Source organism: Oncorhynchus mykiss, chromosome 17 (genome assembly GCF_057628025.1).
Source record: "Oncorhynchus mykiss isolate SJ-2025 chromosome 17, ASM5762802v1, whole genome shotgun sequence".
Lineage (NCBI taxonomy): Eukaryota > Metazoa > Chordata > Actinopteri > Salmoniformes > Salmonidae > Oncorhynchus > Oncorhynchus mykiss.
The window spans coordinates 34,067,827-34,076,429 of NC_143038.1; the positions used below are offsets into that span (position 1 = coordinate 34,067,827).

Sequence of the window (8,603 nt, forward strand, 5' to 3'; positions counted from 1 at the left end):
AGTAAAAGGCACATGACATGAGAAACAAGACCATGAGAAACAAGATTCTCTGGTCTGATGAAACCAAGCTTGAACTTGTTTGCCTGAATGCCAAGTGCCACATCTGGAGGAAACCTGGCACCATCATGCTGTGGGGATGTTTTTCAGTGGCAGGGACTGGGAGACTACTCAGGATTGAGGGAAAGATGAACGGAGTAAAGTACAGAGAGATCCTTAATGAAAACCTGCTCCAGAGTGCTCAGGACCTCAGACCGTAGCCAAGGTTCACCTTCCAAGAAGACAATGACCCTAAGCACACAGTCAAGACAAAGGAGGAGTGGCTTTGGGACAAGTCTCTGAATGTCCTTGATTGGCCCAGCCAGAGCCTGGACTTCAACCTGATCAAACATATCTGGAGAGATCTGAAAATAGCTGTGCTGCAACGCTCCCCATCCAACCTGACAGAGCTTGAGAGGATCTGCAAAGAATTGGAAACTTCCCAAATACAGGTGTGCCAAGCTTGTATCATCATACCCAAGAACTGAGGCTGTAATCACTGCCAAAGCTGCTTCAACAAAGTATTGAGCAAAGGGTCTGAATACTTACGGAAATGTTTTTTCATTTATTTATTTTTTAAAATGCATTTCTTTCCATCCTAAAAACCTGTTTTTGCTTCGTCATTATGAGGTATTGTGTGTAGATTGATGAGGAGAAAAAACTATTTAAGGCTAACGTCACAATGTGTAAAAAGTCAATGAGAGTGAATATAAATATCAACACTTATGCACCTGAACATTCTGCCTCCTGAATATCTGGCCTGAAGACCGCATCTCTACGTTACTTATTTCACAGACTCTACAAGGTGTTGAAAGCGTTCCACAGGGATGCTGGCCCATGTTGGCTTCCCACAGTTGTGTCAAGTTGGCTGCATGTCCTTTGGGTGGTGGACCATTCTTGATACACACGGGAAACCGTTGAGCATGAAAAACCCAATAAAAATACAAACTCAATCTACTTTAAAATGACTAAAACCAAATCAAAACTGTGTAGAAATGATAATGGACCTATATTCAGACAGTTTCTTGACTGTCCAGGTCGCTAACAATCACTAGACTGTTAAATTCCAAAAACAATGGATAGAGGACTATTTCTTGCTAATTTTGACAGCAAGAATATATACATTTTCAGCGGGGCCCTCTGGATATCGTTGAAATCCGAATGCGGCCTCCGGGGCAAAATGAGTTCGACACCCCTGGTTTAGACTATTTGGAAGGTTATTTTTCTCCCGCTTTGACCGTGCAGTGCGGTAGAAGCAATTGTTGTCCTCATTATGAAATTATCAACTTTCCCCTGTACATCTAAAAAATTACCATATACACTGTTTAAAGCAAAACAACCTAAACTATTGCTGATGAACCTGATCGAAATAAAATGTAATGTAGGCTAAGCCCCGATCAGCAGGTAGGCTATATAGCCAGATGCGAGTCCCGTCTCAGGCGGTTGGTTAGGCTACTTTATTCCAGTAAACACAAATTTCAACAACGCATTTGATAATAACCTAGCAACTTACATTGGTTGTCACTCAACTAACAAAGCCTAATATTGTGCAAGCCATTTTACAAACACTTGAACGCTGAAGGTGATGCGCAGCCTACGTGCGAAGCAGCGCACAGTTTGAATAGGCTACTGATATTGCCTGGGTTGTTCGACATGCAAAATGACTTGTTGATCAATGATTGTCAACACAGTAACATGCTTAGTTTGACACAGACTGTGGTTTGTGACTATTATGATATCCAATTGTAGCCAAATCAATTGCAGTAATTCCGTTACAGAATTTATTCGGAAACCCTGTTACCAATTTGGTAACGGAGTTAAGAGTTTAATTACTTAAAGGGATATGCTAGCAGATACCCATACACTTCCAGTCATTGCGCTAATGCTAGTTAACATTGGCTCGCCAAAATACCACCAACTTCCTTCATAGCCTGGTTCCTCTCTAGGTTTCTTCCTAGGTTCTGGCCTTTCTAGGGAGTTTTTCCTAGCCACCGTGCTTCTACACCTGCATTGTTTGCTGTTTGGGGTTTTTGGCTGAGTTTCTGTACAGCACTTTGAGATATCAGCTGGTGTACGAAGGGCTATATAAATAAATTTGATTGATTGAAGAACAGAGACATGTTCAGCATCCAGGAATTGTGCACAGATCCTTGCGACATGGGGCTGTGCATTATCATGCTGAAACATGAGGTGATGGTGGACGATGAATGGCACGACAATGGGCCTCAGGATTCAAAGTGTCATTGTTAAAATGCAATTGTATTCATTGTCTGTAGCTTATGCTTGCCCATAACCCTAACACCACCATGGGGCATTTAGTTAACAATGACATCAGCAAACCGGTGCCCACAGGACACCATGAAACATTGGACCAAGACTTTACTTGTTGAGTTTATATTTTTGTTTAGTGTATTTTATTTTATTTTTTTTACATCAAATTTTTGGGAGTGATGGCCACATTTTAGCAGCAGCGGCCCATCGCTACTAAATTAATATAGGGAAAACACTGCAAGTGCCTGCTGCACCTCCCACTGCAGCATGAATAAGTCAACATCAGCAGACATGCCCAAGCCAACCCACAAGTCCATGTACTTTCACACAGTGGTTACTGCCTAGTCAGAATGATGAGGTGTGAAACCACACAATGTGTCCTCACAGCTCTAGTCAGTGTGTGTGTGGTGCCACTGCAACTAAACTGCACTCCCCAATGAGCAATGAATATGAAATATTAACAATGACTACTCAAATGCCAAAGACATGACCAAATGACAGGCTGAGGATAACTTTTGCTTATAGAAAAAAAAACAGACATGACACCAAGTCAACAACTCTAGCATAGTATCCTGCTTCCACGAAAAGCCTGACTAGATGCTTATAGCAATACTAACCTCTACAGTCCGATTAACTAATAAGTAAAGGGACCCTTATCACCGAGATGCACCCAGATGGTAGCTTACTTTTCTTCACGACCACTAAACCCACAATAAATTGAGTGATGCAATTACGCATCTAATTGGATAGATCAACACACTTTCTGGAGAGAGTGCTACTCACAGACCCGTTAAATCCTTATCTTATAAAAAACAATCAATCATAATCACTAGTTAACTACACATGGTTGATGATATTACTAGATATTATCTAGCGTGTCCTGCGTTGCATATAATCTGACTGAGCATACAAGTATCTAAGTATCTGATTTAGCTGTGGTAGGCAGAAGCAGGCGCGTAAACATTAATTCAAACAGCACTTTCGTGCGTTTTGCCAGCAGCTCTTCGTTGTGCGTCAAGCATTGCGCTGTTTATGACTTCAAGCCTATCAACTCCCGAGATGAGGCTGGTGTAACCGAAGTGAAATGGCTAGCTAGTTAGCGCGCGCTAATAGAGTTTCAAATGTCACTCGCTCTGAGCTTTCTAGTAGTTGTTCCCCTTGCTCTGCATGGGTAACGCTGCTTCGATGGTGGCTGTTGTCGTTGTGTTGCTGGTTCGAGCCAAGGGAGGAGCGAGGAGAGAGACGGAAGCTTTACTGTTACACTGGCAATACTAAAGTGACTATAAGAACATCCAATAGTCAAAGGTTAATGAAATACAAATGGTATAGAGGGAAATAGTCCTATAATTCTTGTTCTGAGCAAGGAACTGAAATGTTAGCTTTCTTACTTATTGCACTTTTACTTTCTTCTCCAACACTTTGTTTTTGTATTATTTAAACCAAATTTAACATGTTTCATTATTTACTTGAGGCTAAATTGAATTTATTGATGTATTATATTAAGTTAAAATAAGTGTTCATTCAGTATTGTTGTAATTGTCATTACAATGTGCTCAGTCCCCTTCTGTACTCCCTGTTCACTCATGACTGCATGGCCAGGCATGACTCCAACACCATCATCAAGTTTGCCGATGACACAAGTGTTAGGCCTGATCACCAACAACGATGAGACAGCCAATAGGGACGAGGACAGAGACCTGGCCGTGTGGTGCCAGGACAACAACCTCTCCCTCAACATGATCAAGACAAAAGGAGATGATTTTGGACAATAGGAAAAGGAGGACCGAGCACGCCCTCATTCTCATCAACGGGGCTGCAGTGGAGCAGGTTGAGAGCTTCAAGTTCCTTGGTGTCCACATCAACAAACTATCATGGTCCAAACACACAAAGACAGTCGTGACGAGGGCACAACAAAGCCTATTCTCCCTCAGGAGACTGAAAAGATTTGGCATGGGTACTCCAGATCCTCAAAAAGGTTCTACAGCTGCACCATCGAGAGCAACATGACTGGTTGCACCACTGCCTGGTATGGCAACTGCTCGGCCTCCGACCGCAAGGCACTACCCAAACGACCCAGTACATCACTAGGGCCAAGCTTCCTGCCATCCAGGACCTCTATACCAGGTGGTGTCAGAAGAAGGCCCTACAAATTGTCAAATACTCCAGACACCCTAGTCATGGACTGTTCTCTCTGCTACAGCACGGCAAGCGGTACCAGAGCGCCAAGTCTAGGTCCAAAAGGCTTCTTAACAGCTTCTACCCCTAAGCCATAAGACTCCTGAACAGCTAATCAAAGGGCTTCCCAGACCCTCTTTTACTCTCAGTTTATTATCCATGCATAGTCACTTTACCTCTACCTACATGTACATATTACCTCGACTAACCGGTGTCCCCGCACATTGACTCTGTACCGGTACCCCCTGTATATAACCTCACTATTGTTATTTTACTGCTGCTGTTCAATTTTTTTAATGAACACTTTTTTGAAAGCATTGTTGGTTCATGGCTTGTAAGTAAGCATTTCACTGTACGGTCTCCACCTGTTGTATTGGCACATGAATTGATGGTTACCAACATAATTAGAGCAGTAAAAATGCATGTTTTGTCATACCTGTGGTATACGGTCTGATACACCACGGCTTTTGGTCAATCAGCATTCAGGGCTCGAACCACTCAGTTTATAAGTGACCTGAATGCTGATTGGCTGACAGCTGTGGTATATCAGACCGTATGACAAAATATGTATTTTTACTGCTCCAATTACATTGGTAACCAGTTTATAAAAGTAATAAGGCACCTCACCTCGGGGGTTGTGGTAAAAGGCCAATATACCACGGCTCAGGGCTGTGTCCAGGCACTCTGCAGTGCGTTGCGCATAAGAACAGCCCTGAGCCGTGGTATGTTGGCCATATACCCCCCCCCCCCCCCCCCCCCCCCCGTGCCTTATTGCTTAATTATAACACAGCACCATGCATTGTGGCGTTTGCAACCGTTAATGTGTTGAGTGGCAAAATTTAGGCCTGCCTCCCAGCTAGTCTAAAAAGACCCCCGCAGCCAGGTGTGTGTGTGTAAGTGTATTAAGTGTGTGTGTGTAAGTAACAGCACACCCCCAGGAGAGCTGAGAGGGAGACAGCGCAAGCGTGAGGGCACGGAGTACAAGGAAGAACAGAAACTCAATTCTCCACCAGACAGACAGTGTTACCCCCTGCCATAACAAAACCAAAGGGGGGAGCAGGGGTAAAAGAGGAAAAGGGAGAGAAGGGGGAGAGGAAGACCGAGAGAGAAATAGAGATTTAATGAATAAGAGTTGGAGAGTTTGTGGGAGTTGAAGAGGTATTTAAAGGAGATGAAATAGCAAGGAAAGAAAGACTGAGGGAGTGTATGAGAAAAAGTGAGGTCTCAAAAAGAGGAGTAAAATATGACACACACACACACACACACAAGATAGCTGATGAGAACATAACAGCATCATGTCTGCTCGTTATTCAGAGTGCCTTTCGGCCCAGTGTGGGCTGCTTCTCTCTGGTATCTGCTTGTGGAACAATAGTTTAGGAGAAACAAACACTACCACAGCCGTTATTTTTTTACCTTTATTTAACTAGGCAAGTCAGTTAAGAAAAAATTATTATTTTCAATGACGGCCTAGGAACAGTGGTTTAACTGCCTGTTCAGGAGCAGAACGACAGATTTGTACCTTGTCAGCTCGGGGATATGAACGTGTCCCTCTACCACAGCCGTTATGCAGACGTTTCCACTGACACTACTCGATAGACAAACAAACCACAACTAGACCAACTCAAAACCTCATCAACAGCTAAAACGACAAGGGTTCACTTAAAGTTCAACCTTTAGGTGTACTGTTTCATTTTCTGTTTGTGAAGTTGAGACATGGTGGGAGCAAGTGTCAATTTGAGAGACGTGTCCCTCTCCAAGTGGTATATTCCAATGATATGATGACACAGAACCCCTAGTCAGCCTGCAGACTGAATGAATGACTGACTGACTCAATGGTGGAATCTCTATCCCAACTGAATTAGATAAGACACTGAACAAACAGTTAGCGCTGATAAATTGTGAATTTAGATAGGATTCTAGGGAGAGAAAAAAAAAGAACGAAAATCAATATTGTGGTCTACAACTGTTTTTGCATAACTATAGCAAATACAGTACATATAGCTAGCTACAGCTTGTCATATTTAACAATAACTTTAGCACATTTCATTATTTCAAGAATCATGATTATTGAAAAGGGAAGCAGATTGTGTAATAACATTGTCATAAAAATAGCTTTCTACTGTTTAGCCTTGAGGTTATCGTATCTAGTTATATCATCTCTTCCTCAGGTCATACATATTCTGTCACCAAAGCAATGACATTGTGATGAAATAGGAACTTCAGTTAGTTACCGTGTGAAAAAGGTCACTGCTATCAAGAATCCCACGTTCCTACGGTGGTATGGACAGTGGTGTAAAGTACTTGAGTAAAAATACCTTAAAATACTATTTAAGTAGTTTTTGGTGTATTTGACTACTTTTGAATTTACTACAGTCCTAAAGAAAATATTGTACTTTTTACTCTATACATTTCCCTGACACCCAAAAGTACTCGTTAGATTTTGACAGGGTTAATGGTCCAATTCACACACTGATCTAGCAGGCTCATTAAACAAACATGATTCGTTTGTAAATTATGTCTAAATGTTGGAGTGTGCCCCTGGACATTTTGCCGTTTGGTTTGCTTAATATGAGGAATCTGAAATGATTCAAAAGTAACATTATATTGAAAACCAAATACTTTAATTTTACTGGGTGACTTTCACTTAGGTCATTTTCTATTAAGCCATCTATATTTTTACTCAAAAATGACAATTGGGTACTTTTTCCACCACTGGGTATGGACGTTCCAACCGTCCCAGATAGCACGGACCGTATGAAAACTAGACTAGTGTGGTGGAGCTGGCTAGCATGCTTAGTATCTTGGTAGGTAACGTTAGTCATCTTGTAAAATCCAAAACTAGCCATGTTATCGCCTGGTGCTGTACTAGCCTCACATAGTTAACGTTAGACAACTTTGTGTGTGTTGAAATAGTTATTCAAGTGGGTGACCCAACGTAGTTTGTCAGCAAACTAAACCGATTGGTGTTTGATAACTAGCAGTTAGCTAACTGGCTAGCTAAAATAGCTTGTCATCTGGTTCTAATCCCTCACGTGATACTTAATCTATCCATAACACAAAAACAAATTATTTGTCCCATGCCGAGACATTAGCAAGCTAGCCAAACTGTTTGTCTATCTAACTCTAAAGTTAATTAGCTAGCTAGCAAACACATATGTATTGTGAACTGGTTGGAGCTAGCTATCTAAATTGGCTAGCCAAACCAATTCCTATGTCTGCTTGAATGGGCTCTGATTTGGGATAGCTAGCTAACGAGCTAATGCTAACGTTAGCTGGCTAGCTACAGTAGCGAGCTATGCTTGAGGCTCAGCACAGTTCTGGTAAGCTTTCCGATATGCTAACGTTGGTTAAAGTCAAGTTTATATAATTTTACCTTTGCTGCATGCAGACAACTGATCCAAGCAGTATCTAGGTAGCTGAGCTAGTTGGATCCTGGACAGTCCGACTTTCGCCTGATGAGGTGTTCCTTGCCTGCTCTATTCCACGTTCATTAACGTCGAAAACACGGGAACATTGTTTCTTCTACTTGACAAACTCGGTGGGACTTTGTCAAATTAAAATGTTACTAGCTTTGTCGCCTTTTTGTTCATTAGTTGCATATCCTGAAGATTACTCGTGTATGTTGGTCGAATAGAGAAGGGCTTGTTATTCCCAAAGTTTTTTGGGTTTTCACCTCAGTCAGCTCCGCTCCACAATCTGTCAAACTCATACGGTCGTCACTAGTTACCACAGCCACAAGGTCATACTTATTGCTAAACCCCGCCTATTCCTACAATTTCTCTTCTTAAAATCTGATTTTAAACCTAACCGTAACCACACTGCTAACCTGATGCCTAAACCTAACTTTAACAAAAAGCACATTTTTGTTTTCATGATGTTCAACGATAATAGCCAATGTTGACTTTGTGCTTGTGGTAACTAGCGACAACCCTCTGTCATACATCTGTCATGGTTTGACATCACACCATCCGATGAGCACGTACCACGTAGCGTAGTGTGTCACCAACGCATGTGTGTCAGTGCTTTCACTGTGTTGATTTTAGGGTCCTTTGCTTTTCAAAATAAAAAAAGCAAATAACAGCACGAGCAAAGTTCACGTTTAGCGTACAAAACATTTACTT

General features: G+C 41.9%; 1 protein-coding gene across 2 annotated transcripts in view; it reads right to left on the reverse strand.

Moving 5' to 3' along the window:
• LOC110494977 (peroxisome proliferator-activated receptor delta) overlaps positions 1-8,480 on the reverse strand; it is a 43,643-nt gene extending 35,163 nt beyond the window's left edge. Inside the window, exon 1 of one of the 2 annotated variants that reach the window (XM_036948206.2) lies at positions 7,856-8,480. The gene's annotated coding sequence lies outside the window, so the exon portion shown is untranslated. The remainder of the gene's footprint in view (positions 1-7,855) is intronic. The other variant, XM_036948207.2, reaches the window with a different exon arrangement.
• Positions 8,481-8,603: the final 123 nt, after the last annotated feature.